The sequence below is a fragment of the Panulirus ornatus genome, chromosome 14, assembly GCF_036320965.1.
Source record: "Panulirus ornatus isolate Po-2019 chromosome 14, ASM3632096v1, whole genome shotgun sequence".
NCBI lineage: Eukaryota > Metazoa > Arthropoda > Malacostraca > Decapoda > Palinuridae > Panulirus > Panulirus ornatus.
In genome coordinates this window covers 44,840,233-44,855,756 of record NC_092237.1, presented here as the reverse complement: position 1 = coordinate 44,855,756, position 15,524 = coordinate 44,840,233, and the positions used below count along the sequence as shown (strand labels likewise).

At 41.7% G+C, this 15,524-nt stretch overlaps 1 protein-coding gene and 1 non-coding gene across 4 annotated transcripts in view; both read left to right on the top strand.

Annotated features, from left to right (window-relative positions):
* Positions 1 to 15,524, top strand: part of PCB (Pyruvate carboxylase) — a 437,613-nt gene that overhangs the window by 173,925 nt on the left and 248,164 nt on the right. The gene's annotated exons all lie outside the window — the stretch shown is intronic.
* On the top strand, positions 12,926 to 13,027 carry LOC139753558 (U6 spliceosomal RNA). The gene has a single exon (XR_011713727.1). It is a non-coding gene; the product is annotated as a U6 spliceosomal RNA (small nuclear RNA).

Below are 15,524 nucleotides of genomic sequence, written 5' to 3'. Positions count from 1 at the left end.
GTATAAAAGAAAGAGACAGGAGGTCAAGAGAAAGGTGCAAGAGGTGAAAAAGAGGGCAAATGAGAGTTGGGGTGAGAGAGTATCATTAAATTTTAGGGAGAATACAAAGATGTTCCGGAAGGAGGTAAATAAAGTGCGTAAGACAAGGGAGCAAATGGGAACTTCAGTGAAAGGGGCTAATGGGGAGGTGATAACAAGTAGTGGTGATGTGAGAAGGAGATGGAGTGAGTATTTTGAAGGTTTATTGAATGTGTTTGATGATAGGGTGGCAGATATAGGGTGTTTTGGTCGAGTGGTGTGCAAAGTGAGAGGGTTAGGGAAAATGATTTGGTAAACAGAGAAGAGGTAGTAAAAGCTTTGCGGAAGATGAAAGCTGGCAAGGCAGCAGGTTTGGATGGTATTGCAGTGGAATTTATTAATAAAGGGGGTGACTGTATTATTGACTGGTTGGTAAGGTTATTTAATGTATGTATGACTCATGGTGATGTGCCTGAGGATTGGTGGAATGCGTCCATAGTGCCATTGTACAAAGGCAAAGGGGATAAGAGTGAGTGCTCAAATTACAGAGGTATAAGTTTGTTGAGTATTCCTGGTAAATTATATGGGAGGGTATTGATTGAGAGGGTGAAGGCATGTACAGAGCATCAGATTGGGGAAGAGCAGTGTGGTTTCAGAAGTGGTAGAGGATGTGTGGATCAGGTGTTTGCTTTGAAGAATGTATGTGAGAAATACTTAGAAAAGCAAATGGATTTGTATGTAGCATTTATGGATCTGGAGAAGGCATATGATATAGTTGATAGAGATGCTCTGTGGAAGGTATTAAGAATATATGGTGTGGGAGGAAAGTTGTTAGAAGCAGTGAAAAGTTTTTATCGAGGATGTAAGGCATGTGTACGTGTAGGAAGAGAGGAAAGTGATTGGTTCTCAGTGAATGTAGGTTTGCGGCAGGGGTGTGTGATGTCTCCATGGTTGTTTAATTTGTTTATGGATGGGGTTGTTAGGGAGGTAAATGCAAGAGTTTTGGAAAGAGGGGCAAGTATGAAGTCTGTTGGGGATGAGAGAGCTTGGGAAGTGAGTCAGTTGTTGTTCGCTGATGATACAGCGCTGGTTGCTGATTCATGTGAGAAACTGCAGAAGCTGGTGACTGAGTTTGGTAAAGTGTGTGGAAGAAGAAAGTTAAGAGTAAATGTGAATAAGAGCAAGGTTATTAGGTACAGTAGGGTTGAGGGTCAAGTCAATTGGGAGGTGAGTTTCAATGGAGAAAAACTGGAGGAAGTGAAGTGTTTTAGATATCTGGGAGTGGATCTGGCAGCGGATGGAACCATGGAAGCGGAAGTGGATCATAGGGTGGGGGAGGGGGCGAAAATTCTGGGGGCCTTGAAGAATGTGTGGAAGTCGAGAACATTATCTCGGAAAGCAAAAATGGGTATGCTTGAAGGAATAGTGATTCCAACAATGTTGTATGGTTGCGAGGCGTGGGCTATGGATAGAGTTGTGCGCAGGAGGATGGATGTGCTGGAAATGAGATGTTTGAGGACAATGTGTGGTGTGAGGTGGTTTGATCGAGTGAGTAACGTAAGGGTAAGAGAGATGTGTGGAAATAAAAAGAGCGTGGTTGAGAGAGCAGAAGAGGGTGTTTTGAAGTGGTTTGGGCACATGGAGAGAATGAGTGAGGAAAGATTGACCAAGAGGATATATGTGTCGGAGGTGGAGGGAACGAGGAGAAGAGGGAGACCAAATTGGAGGTGGAAAGATGGAGTGAAAAAGATTTTGTGTGATCGGGGCCTGAACATGCAGGAGGTTGAAAGGAGGGCAAGGAATAGAGTGAATTGGAGCGATGTGGTATACCGGGGTTGACGTGCTGTCAGTGGATTGAATCAAGGCATGTGAAGCGTCTGGGGTAAACCATGGAAAGCTGTGTAGGTATGTATATTTGCGTGTGTGGACGTATGTATATACATGTGTATGGGGGGGGGTTGGGCCATTTCTTTCGTCTGTTTCCTTGCGCTACCTCGCAAACGCGGGAGACAGCGACAAAGTATAATATAAATATATAATATATATATATTTATGATGGAGAGAGATGGGTGATATATATATATATATATATATATATATATATATATATATATATATATATATATATATATATATATCCATAGCCCACGCCTCGCAACCATACAACATTGTTGGGAATACCTGGTTTAAAAAGCGAGATATACATAAGTATACTTATGTAAGTAGGAGAGATGGCCAGAGAGCGTTATTGGATTACGTGTTAATGGACAGGCGTGCGAAAGAGAGACTTTTGGATGTCAATGTGCTGAGAGGTGCAACTGGAGGGATGTCTGATCATTATCTTGTGGAGGCTAAGGTGAAGATTAGTATGGGTTTTCAGAAAAGAAGAGTGAGTGTTGGGGTGAAGAAGGTGGTGAGAGTAAGTGAGCTTGGGAAGGAGACCTGTGTGAAGAAGTATCAGGAGAGACTGTGTACAGAATGGAAAAAGGTGAGAACAATGGAAGTAAGGGGAGTGGGGGAGGAATGGGATGTATTTAGGGAATCAGTGATGGATTGCGCAAAAGATGCTTGTGGCATGAGAAGAGTGGGAGGTGGGCTGTTTAGAAAGGGTAGTGAGTGGTGGGATGAAGAAGTAAGAGTATTAGTGAAAGAGAAGAGAGAGGCATTTGGACGATTTTTGCAAGGAAAAAATGCAATTGAGTGGGAGAAGTATAAAAGAAAGAGACAGGAGGTCAAGAGAAAGGTGCAAGAGGTGAAAAAAAGGGCAAATGAGAGTTGGGGTGAGAGACTATCAGTAAATTTTAGGGAGAATAAAAAGATGTTCTGGAAGGAGGTAAATAGGGTGCGTAAGACAAGGGAGCAAATGGGAACTTCAGTGAAGGGCGTAAATGGGGAGGTGATAACAAGTAGTGGTGATGTGAGAAGGAGATGGAATGAGTATTTTGAAGGTTTGTTGAATGTGTCTGATGACAGAGTGGCAGATATAGGGTGTTTGGGTCGAGGTGGTGTGCAAAGTGAGAGGGTTAGGGAAAATGATTTGGTAAACAGAGAAGAGGTAGTAAAAGCTTTGCGGAAGATGAAAGCCGGCAAGGCAGCAGGTTTGGATGGTATTGCAGTGGAATTTATTAAAAAAGGGGGTGACTGTATTGTTGACTGGTTGGTAAGGTTATTTAATGTATGTATGACTCATGGTGAGGTGCCTGAGGATTGGCGGAATGCGTGCATAGTGCCATTGTACAAAGGCAAAGGGGATAAGAGTGAGTGCTCAAATTACAGAGGTATAAGTTTGTTGAGTATTCCTGGTAAATTATATGGGAGGGTATTGATTGAGAGGGTGAAGGCATGTACAGAGCATCAGATTGGGGAAGAGCAGTGTGGTTTCAGAAGTGGTAGAGGATGTGTGGATCAGGTGTTTGCTTTGAAGAATGTATGTGAGAAATACTTAGAAAAGCAAATGGATTTGTATGTAGCATTTATGGATCTGGAGAAGGCATATGATAGAGTTGATAGAGATGCTCTGTGGAAGGTATTAAGAATATATGGTGTGGGAGGAAAGTTGTTAGAAGCAGTGAAAAGTTTTTATCGAGGATGTAAGGCATGTGTACGTGTAGGAAGAGAGGAAAGTGATTGGTTCTCAGTGAATGTAGGTTTGCGGCAGGGGTGTGTGATGTCTCCATGGTTGTTTAATTTGTTTATGGATGGGGTTGTTAGGGAGGTAAATGCAAGAGTTTTGGAAAGAGGGGCAAGTATGAAGTCTGTTGGGGATGAGAGAGCTTGGGAAGTGAGTCAGTTGTTGTTCGCTGATGATACAGCGCTGGTGGCTGATTCATGTGAGAAACTGCAGAAGCTGGTGACGGAGTTTGGTAAAGTGTGTGGAAGAAGAAAGTTAAGAGTAAATGTGAATAAGAGCAAGGTTATTAGGTACAGTAGGGTTGAGGGTCAAGTCAATTGGGAGGTGAGTTTGAATGGAGAAAAACTGGAGGAAGTGAAGTGTTTTAGATATCTGGGAGTGGATCTGTCAGCGGATGGAACCATGGAAGCGGAAGTGGATCATAGGGTGGGGGAGGGGGCGAAAATTTTGGGAGCCTTGAAAAATGTGTGGAAGTCGAGAACATTATCCCGGAAAGCAAAAATGGGTATGTTTGAAGGAATAGTGGTTCCAACAATGTTGTATGGTTGCGAGGCGTGGGCTATGGATAGAGTTGTGCGCAGGAGGATGGATGTGCTGGAAATGAGATGTTTGAGGACAATGTGTGGTGTGAGGTGGTTTGATCGAGTAAGTAAGTAAGAGATGTGTGGAAATAAAAAGAGCGTGGTTGAGAGAGCAGAAGAGGGTGTTTTGAAATGGTTTGGGCACATGGAGAGAATGAGTGAGGAAAGATTGACCAAGAGGATATATGTGTCGGAGGTAGAGGGAACGAGGAGAAGAGGGAGACCAAATTGGAGGTGGAAAGATGGAGTGAAAAGGATTTTGTGTGATCGGGGCCTGAACATGCAGGAGGGTGAAAGGAGGGCAAGGAATAGAGTGAAGTGGAGCGATGTGGTATACAGGGGTTGACGTGCTGTCAGTGGATTGAATCAAGGCATGTTCAGGCCCCGATCACACAAAATCTTTTTCACTCCATCTTTCCACCTCCAATTTGGTCTCCCTCTTCTCCTCGTTCCCTCCACCTCCGACACATATATCCTCTTGGTCAATCTTTCCTCACTCATTCTCTCCATGTGCCCAAACCATTTCAAAACACCCTCTTCTGCTCTCTCAACCACGCTCTTTTTATTTCCACACATCTCTCTTACCCTTACGTTACTTACTCGATCAAACCACCTCACACCACACATTGTCCTCAAACATCTCATTTCCAGCACATCCATCCTCCTGCGCACAACTCTATCCATAGCCCACGCCTCGCAACCATACAACATTGTTGGAACCACTATTCCTTCAAACATACCCATTTTTGCTTTCCGAGATAATGTTCTCGACTTCCACACATTTTTCAAGGCTCCCAAAATTTTCGCCCCCTCCCCCACCCTATGATCCACTTCCGCTTCCATGGTTCCATCCGCTGACAGATCCACTCCCAGATATCTAAAACACTTCACTTCCTCCAGTTTTTCTCCATTCAAACTCACCTCCCAATTGACTTGACCCTCAACCCTACTGTACCTAATAACCTTGCTCTTATTCACATTTACTCTTAACTTTCTTCTTCCACACACTTTACCAAACTCAGTCACCAGCTTCTGCAGTTTCTCACATGAATCAGCCACCAGCGCTGTATCATCAGCGAACAACAACTGACTCACTTCCCAAGCTCTCTCATCCCCAACAGACTTCATACTTGCCCCTCTTTCCAGGACTCTTGCATTTACCTCCCTAACAACCCCATCCATAAACAAATTAAACAACCATGGAGACATCACACACCCCTGCCGCAAACCTACATTCACTGAGAACCAATCACTTTCCTCTCTTCCTACACGTACACATGCCTTACATCCTCGATAAAAACTTTTCACTGCTTCTAACAACTTGCCTCCCACACCATATATTCTTAATACCTTCCACAGAGCATCTCTATCAACTCTATCATATGCCTTCTCCAGATCCATAAATGCTACATACAAATCCATTTGCTTTTCTAAGTATTTCTCACATACATTCTTCAAAGCAAACACCTGATCCACACATCCTCTACCACTTCTGAAACCGCACTGCTCTTCCCCAATCTGATGCTCTGTACATGCCTTCACCCTCTCAATCAATACCCTCCCATATAGTTTACCAGGAATACTCAACAAACTTATACCTCTGTAATTTGAGCACTCACTCTTATCCCCTTTGCCTTTGTACAATGGCACTATGCACGCATTCCGCCAATCCTCAGGCACCTCACCATGAGTCATACATACATTAAATAACCTTACCAACCAGTCAACAATACAGTCACCCCCTTTTTTAATAAATTCCACTGCAATACCATCCAAACCTGCTGCCTTGCCGGCTTTCATCTTCCGCAAAGCTTTTACTACCTCTGGGGATAGGGGATAGGGGAGAAAGAATACTTCCCACGTATTCCCTGCGTGTCGTAGAAGGCGACTAAAAGGGAAGGGAGCGGGGGGCTGGAAATCCTCCCCTCTCGTTTTTTTTTTTTTTTTTTTTTTTTTTTTTTTTTTTTCCAAAAGAAAGGACAGAGAAGGGGGCCATTTGAGGATATTCCCTCAAAGGTCCAGTCCTTTGTTCTTAACGCAACCTCGCTAATGCGGGAAATGGCGAATAGTATGAAAGAAAGAAAGAAAGATATATATATATATATATATATATATATATATATATATATATATATATATATATATATATATATATATATATATATATATTATCCCTGGGGATAGGGGAGAAAGAATACTTCCCATGTATTCCCTGCGTGTCGTAGAAGGCGACTAAAAGGGGAGGGAGCGGGCGGCTGGAAATCCTCCCCCCCTTTTTTTTTTTTTTTAATTTTCCAAAAGAAGGAACAGAGAACGGGGCCGGGTGAGGATATTCCCTCCGAGGCCCAGTCCTCTGTTCTTAACGCTATCTTGCTAACGTGGGAAATGGCTTTGTCGCTGTCTCCTGCGTTAGCGAGGTAACACAAGGAAACAGATGAAAGAATGGCCCAACCCACCCACATACACATGTAAATACATACATGTCCACACACGCAAATATACATACCTATACATCTCCATGTATACATATATATACACTCACAGACATATACATATATACACATGTATATAATTCATACTGTCTGCCTTTATTTATTCCCATCGCCACCTCGCCACACATGGAATAACAACCTCCTCCCCCCTCATGTGTGCGAGATATCGCTAGGAAAAGACAACAAAGGTCCCATTCATTCACACTCAGTCGCTAGCTGTCATGTAATAATGCACCAAAACCACAGCTCCCTATCCATATCCAGGCCCCACACAACTTTCCATGGTTTACCCAAAACGCTTCACATACCCTGGTTCAATCCATTGACAGCATGTCGACCCCTGTATACCACTTCATTCCAATTCACTCTATTCCTTGCACGCCTTTCACCCTCCTGCATATTCAGGCCCTGATCACTCAAAATCTTTTTCACTCCATCTTTCCACCTCCAATTTGGTCTCCCACCTCTCCTTGTTCCCTCCACCTCTGACACATATATCCTCTTAGTCAGTCTTTCCTCACTCATTCTCTCCATGTGACCAAACCATTTCAAAACACCCTCCTCTGCTCTCTCAACCACACTCTTTTTATTTCCACACATCCCTCTTACCCTTACATTACTTACTCGATCAAACAACCTCACACCACATATTGTCCTCAAACATCTCATTTCCTGCACATCAACCCTCCTGCGCACAACTCTATCCATAGCCCACGCCTCGCAACCATACAACATTGTTGGAACCACTATTCCTTCAAACATACCCATTTTTGCTTTCCGAGATAATGTTCTCGACTTCCACACATTCTTCAAGGCCCCCAGAATTTTCGCCCCCTCCCCCACCCTATGATCCACTTCCGCTTCCATGGTTCCATCCGCTGCCAGATCCACTCCCAGATATCTAAAACACTTCACTTCCTCCAGTTTTTCTCCATTCAAACTCACCTCCCAAATGACTTGACCCTCAACCCTACTGTACCTAATAACCTTGCTCTTATTCACATTTACTCTTAACTTTCTTCTTCCACACACTTTACCAAACTCAGTCACCAGCTTCTGCAGTTTCTCACATGAATCAGCCACCAGCGCTGTGTCATCAGCGAACAACAACTGACTCACTTCCCAAGCTCTCTCATCCCCAACAGACTTCATACTTGCCCCTCTTTCCAAAACTCTTGCATTTACCTCCCTAACAACCCCATCCATAAACAAATTAAACAACCATGGAGACATCACACACCCCTGCCGCAAACCTACATTCACTGAGAACCAATCACTTTCCTCTCTTCCTACACGTACACATGCTTTACATCCTCGATAAAAACTTTTCACTGCTTCTAACAACTTTCCTCCCACACCATATATTCTTAATACCTTCCACAGAGCATCTCTATCAACTCTATCATATGCCTTCTCCAGATCCATAAATGCTACATACAAATCCATTTGCTTTTCTAAGTATTTCTCACATACATTCTTCAAAGCAAACACCTGATCCACACATCCTCTACCACTTCTGAAACCACACTGCTCTTCCCCAATCTGATTCTCTGTACATGCCTTCACCCTCTCAATCAATACCCTCCCATATAATTTACCAGGAATACTCAACAAACTTATACCTCTGTAATTTGAGCACTCACTCTTATCCCCTTTGCCTTTGTACAATGGCACTATGCATGCATTCCGCCAATCCTCAGGCACCTCACCATGAGTCATACATACATTAAATAACCTTACCAACCAGTCAACAATACAGTCACCCCCTTTTTTAATAAATTCCACTGCAATACCATCCAAACCTGCTGCCTTGCCGGCTTTCATCTTCCGCAAAGCTTTCACTACCTCTTCTCTGTTTACCAAATCATTTTCCCTAACCCTCTCACTTTGCACACCACCTCAACCAAAACACCCTATATCTGCCACTCTATCATCAAACACATTCAACAAACCTTCGAAATACTCACTCCATCTCCTTCTCACATCACCACTACTTGTTATCACCTCCCCTTTTGCGCCCTTCACTGAAGTTCCCATTTGCTCCCTTGTCTTACACACTTTATTTACCTCCTTCCTGAACATCTTTTTATTCTCCCTAAAATTTAATGATACTCTCTCACCCCAACTCTCATTTGCCCTTTTTTTCACCTCTTGCACCTTTCTCTTGACCTTCTGTCTCTTTCTTTTATACATCTCCCACTCAATTGCATTTTTTCCCTGCAAAAATTGTCCAAATGCCTCTCTCTTCTCTTTCACTAATACTCTTACTTCTTCATCCCACCACTCACTACCCTTTCTAATCAACCCACCTCCCACTCTTCTCATGCCACAAGCATCTTTTGCGCAATCCATCACTGATTCCCTAAATACATCCCATTCCTCCCCCACTCCCCTTACTTCCATTGTTCTCACCTTTTTCCATTCTGTACTCAGTCTCTCCTGGTACTTCCTCACACAGGTCTCCTTCTCAAGCTCACTTACTCTCACCACCCTCTTCACCCCAACATTCACTCTTCTTTTCTGAAAACCCATACAAATCTTCACCTTAGCCTCCACAAGATAATGATCAGACATCCCTCCAGTTGCACCTCTCAGCACATTAACATCCAAAAGTCTCTCTTTCGCACGCCTGTCAATTAACACGTAATCCAATAACGCTCTCTGGCCATCTCTCCTACTTACATAAGTATACTTATGTATATCTCGCTTTTTAAACCAGGTATTCCCAATCACCAGTCCTTTTTCAGCACATAAATCTACAAGCTCTTCACCATTTCCATTTACAACACTGAACACCCCATGTATACCAATTATTCCCTCAACTGCCACATTACTCACCTTTGCATTCAAATCACCCATCACTATAACCCGGTCTCGTGCATCAAAACCACTAACACACTCATTCAGCTGCTCCCAAAACACTTGCCTCTCTTGATCTTTCTTCTCATGCCCATGTGCATAAGCACCAATAATCACCCACCTCTCTCCATCAACTTTCAGTTTTACCCATATTAATCGAGAATTTACTTTCTTACACTCTATCACATACTCCCACAACTCCTGTTTCAGGAGTATTGCTACTCCTTCCCTTGCTCTTGTCCTCTCACTAACCCCTGACTTTACTCCCCAGACATTCCCAAACCACTCTTCCCCTTTACCCTTGAGCTTCGTTTCACTCAGAGCCAAAACATCCAGGTTCCTTTCCTCAAACATACTACCTATCTCTCCTTTTTTCACATCTTGGTTACATCCACACACATTTAGGCACCCCACTCTGAGCCTTCGAGGAGGATGAGCACTCCCCGCGTGACTCCTTCTTCTGTTTCCCATTTTAGAAAGTTAATACAAGGAGGGGAGGATTTCTGGCCCCCCGCTCCCGTCCCCTCTAGTCGCTTTCTACGACACGCGAGGAATACGTGGGAAGTATTCTTTCACCCCTATCCCCAGGGATAATATACATATATATATATACATATACACATACACACACATACACATACATACGCACATATACACACACACACTCATACATATATATACATATGAAAAATGTAAGAAACAATTTAGAAAACTGAAACTTCTAGCTTGAAATGAATGAAAAAAATGAATGTCACATAATGGTTCAACCTCTGGCTATGGAAAAAAGGAAATGTATAATTTATTTACACAAACGTCAAGAGCAGTTCTCATCAATTTAACCACTGTATCAATAGGCTTCAATGTCTAAGCTAAACTTATAAGTTTATTATACACTCGTTGTCTGTCTTGGACAGTCGCATGTTTACCAAATGGCGTCCAAGCTACATCTCTTCGTTGTATGTCAACTGATTTATATTTTTCTCTTGTGTCTCCCCTGATAATTTGATTATTATGCGAAAGTGCACTCAGGAACTTGTTGTGTTTCATTTTCCCCGTGGACTCATAGGCATATACATACATATACATAAACATTCACAGACATATACATATATACACATGTTCATATTCATGCTTGCTTGCCTTCAGTCCATCCCTGGCACAACCCCACCCCTCGGGAAACAGCATTGCTGCCCCTGCTTCATCGAGGTAGCACCAGGAAAACAGACAAAAAAGGCCACATTCATTGACACTCAGTCTCTAGCTGTCATGTTTAATGCACCGAAACCATAGCTCCCTCTCCACATCCAGACCCCACAAACCTTTCCATGGTTTACCCCAGACTTATCACATGCCCTGATTCAGTCCATTGACAGCACATTGACCCTGGTATATCACATCATTCCAGTTCACCCTATTCCTTGCATGCCTCTCACTCTCCCCTATGTTCAGGTCCCAATCACTCAAAATCTTTTTCACTCTATCCTTCCACCTCCAATTTGGTCTCCTGCTTCTTTTTGACCCCTCCACCTCTGACACATATATCCTCTTTGTCAACCTTTTCTTCCTCATTCTCTCCATATGTCCAAACCACTTCAACCCACCCTCTTCTGCTTTCTCAACCACACTCTTCGAATTACCACACATCTCTCTTGTCCTTTCATTACTTAGTCAAGCCACCTCACACCACACGCTGTCCTCAAACATTTCATTTCCAACACATCCACCCTCCTCCGTACAACCCTATCTATAGCCCATGACTCACAACCATATAATATTTTTGCTCTAAATGTTATTTTATAAAGTAAAATACATTTGTGCTTTGTTAAGGGAATGAGTTGTGCTTCAGCTAATCTAGATAAAGAGCTTTGTGTTCATTCTCATTTAGACTTTAGGGGGTGCCACATACTTAGTAGTTAAGGTTTAGAAATGCGCCTTAGGCTAAGAATACTGGGTTAGCCTCCCCATTGCCTTTTGTTTTATAAGTATTATGTTATTTTTTCATGTTTCTGTGGTATAGTGAACTTGTGACTTATGATGATTTCATTTTGGAGGTACTATGTATGAACCTGGGAATTAATTATTATTCATGAACTCTATCCAGAACATTTTACTTTCATAGGGATGCTTTCAAAGTCTGTTATAAGAAAATGGCACACCAGTTTAACTGGCAAGTTTTTCTTATTGCTGAGACAGTCCACAAGTTGGCTTCCTCCAGTGATTTTTTTTTAAGTGCTGTGTCTGGTGTGACTACTCAACATTCATTTGTGTCAATATCAGCTTTAAATCCCGTGTATTAGGTAGAGGAGGTGAAGACAGACCCTAAGCCTAAGATCCTTGCCTCAAAAAGTGTACCAGTTATGCAATAGGGAAATTGAGTTGAATGATGTATTTCTAGACAGAGTCTTCAACTGGGTTCTTGATTTTCTTTTTGTCCACAAAACTGTAGGTGCTGCTGGTGTCCTGCTTGACCTTTGCTTAAGTCGTCACATTTTTAATCCTGTAAGTTTTGGGTAGAGGAAGTGAGGGAAGGCCCTTAGGTCTAAATTTCCTATGTTCCAATTCCTGGATTAATGACATGCAAAGGAAACCAAACTTGAGAATAACGACTTCAGGAAAATCTTTACAAAAATTCATGAGAATATTCTTATTTTAAGTCCTTGCAGGGCTGTATTTGTTTAAAACATGTGAAACTGGCAGTTAATGGTGTACATGTTGACTTTTACTTGAGATCATCTCCTGTCCCCATACCATCAAGGCCTAGGTTTCCCATACCCCTACTATTACTCTGGTGCTTTGCTAGAGGGAAATTAGTGCAGTCCCACATAAAGTTTTTCCTTTTAAGAGACTTGATTACAGTATATATAGTACACAGTGCCCTAATAGTTGTTGATGCTGCCCATCATTTGCTTATGTCAAATTCATCTTATAACACTGTGTTATCAAGGGAGGTAGAGGCTGACCCCAGTGCCTAACACACTAGTCCATTAATGGTACACTAGTTTGACAGACTCAGGGGAATCATGGGACTACTCCTTGTTGAAGTTTAACTGAGCTTTGGTTGTATATAGTTCACAGAACCCTCACTCACATCATTGTCGAGATTTCACATCCTTTGATAAGTTGTAATGGTTTTAGTTTGGGTTTCTTTTGTAGTTCTGGCTGAAGTGAAATCTTTGCCATAGTTTTTGAAAAGTTGCAGTACAACTTTTTTCAAGGAGCTGTGGAACCTTCTTATGGATTGTTGTTTTTTATTCAGAACTTAATAGGTTTCTGAGCCCTCCTGAGACTCATTTGGAACTGTAATTTCTGTTCAAGGTTTCATATAAAAAGAACATAGGGCTTATACTTCCTTCTGGGTGAAAATACCAAAACTGGAACAATGCAGAAAAGATTAGCATGGTCACTGCATAAGGATGATACAGAATTGTGAAGCATCCCATTTCTTTCTTGAGGGAATCATTCTGATTCCTCAGGGTACTGTTCCTTGGGCTTTAGAGGAGATTGCATTGTATACAGTACAAAGAATGATGGCATGCCTTCTTGCCCATTATGAGATATCCTAGGTTTAATTACCCGAGATTGAAATTTCCAAGGAGCTTTGATTGTTTATTATGCACACAATTGTAGCCTTTGATGATGATCAGATATATTGGTTTGTGACAATAGAACCTTTTTGTCCATTCTAAACTCAATAGTAGTTTGAATGTACATTATTGGTCTTGAGCAAATCCTTAGGAGACATTTGCCTTTCAATTAGGTACATTTTGGGAGGTTTTAGGAACACTTCTCCCTTGTACAGAAGCTCCCTGCTTATCTTGTTTGACTCAGTGACTAGAGTCTTTTACATCACAGAGGGCTACCACTGCTGCAGTCCATAATGACCCTTGGTTTCAGTCATTTCCAGAACTGCAGCAGTAGCTCTAAAGACAATGATTTAACTGGCTAGTTAACTGTTGGGAGGGTGATGACATAGGTAGACAAAATTGGAAGAGGTATGCTATTGCTCCCCCTCATTCCACTCTGCAGGAAAGCATATTCTTCTGACAGCTTGACAGGCAGGCAGAGATGAGGCAGTGGGGTGGACTGGAAGGCTCCCAAGGCATTTTCCCCTTGGGTGACACATCACTGTCTTTTGCTTGCTGGCTGGTTGGTATGAGACATTGAGAATGTTTTTCCACACATATAGGTGACTTAAGTGCATTGCCTATGTCAAGTGCATTTTTACAATGCATATCTTTAAATATGTGAGAAGTTCTGACTTGCTTGAGGTATATGATGGTTTTCATGTCAGTGAATCTGATTTTTTAATGAATCTGAAGCATTTTCTTTAATTGAAGAATAGTGGTGTTCATAAAGTTTGCCATTTTCACCAGAAGATAAAGAGTGGGATGCAAGTCTTCATTTCATTGTTAGTAAGGGGCTCAGTACAATTACATCTGACCTTTTACTGCATTACACCCAGGAGAACCAACAGTTCTGGTAACCTGGTGATAGAAATTCATATTCCTGATAGTCAGTGTTTAACCCTCAAGGATGGCTCTCTTAACCATTTAGAGGAAAGATTGGGCTGTTTCCAGTCAAGCAACAAGTGCTGTAAAGTATCTTGAATTGGCTACATAGACAACTTGGTGGGTTGTCAGTAATCTTGCTACTTTTAGTCAGTCTGCCCTGGTTCAGTCTCTGAAGCAGACAGACTGCATTACAGCCCACAGAATGCTCCTTCCCCTTGCTTTCCTCTCATCTTCTGGTGATCAGAGGAAGGTTGCTGACTTCACTTTAATAAAATAATACTGCTGTGATGAGCTCAGCTAGCCAGTAGATTTTGATTTTATATTATTATGATTTGACTATTAGGGCCTATATTTTGAGTCTGAAATTTTTTTTGCCTTATGTTTTGGCTGTTCTCTTCTTAAACCAAAACTTTATTTATGGGAAAGTGAAAGTAATTGCAAACAGGCACTTGGCAGTCATGGTATGAATTTTTTAAGAAGTATCCGATTACTGTTACGATCCAAATTTCATTGGATCCAAAATTTTTGAGTCAGAAATTTGTTTGTCTTGTCTTTGAGCTGTTTTCTTTTCCAGTCACCACTTTAGGTTAGGGGATGTACAGTCAACTAGAAATAGGCTCTTATGCAAACCAGATGGTATCATTATTTTCTTGAAAGGCATCACAGCTGTTCAAGGTAGTCCTGACAGCTTTATTGAAAAAGTATATGCTTAATCTGCCAGACATGTCGTTCTTGTTGATAGGAGAAGTTTTTGTTCCTCAAGTGTTTAAGATTTGACTAGCCATTGATAGTTAAGAATTGTACAGGATTTGAACCTCATTTCTACTCCTTGCTTTATCTGGTAGTTTTTTGCAGTTCTTGTTTTTCAGGCAGGTTTAGAGTACCTGCACATATTTAGTCAAAGGAAGATTGGACTTTACTCATTCCTTATCCTTTCTAGGAAGTTTCTCTTGAGTATTAGACATGTGCAGAATGGTCTGGTAACTTTGGAATGCATTGTTCTCATTAACTCTTTTAACAAAAGATAACCCAAAGTGTCAGATGAGATATGTTTCAAATTAAGGAAGTTTTAATTCCTTGATGAGGAGTCTGTTTTGTTGGACTTCTTTAGAATAGTTTTTGGCCATGCTTCTATCAGTTTTCCTATCAGTTTTCAAGAGTTGTGAGGAAGGGACTGTCAGAAGGAAGTTATAGCCTTTCTTAAGTAGAAAGACATAAAACTTTTGCATCCCTCTCCTATTCTGTAAAGCCTTTTTCCTGTTCTTGCATCCCAGGAAACCATAGATTCAGGAAATTGATATTTTTAGTTTTCAAGATGTCACTCCAGTTGCCACCAGGCATTTATAAGTCAGAGACAGATTGTAGAGTGTTTACTAAGCAGGCCAAGAAGACCTCTTTAAACTGACCTAAGCCATGGTTTACAAATCAAGTT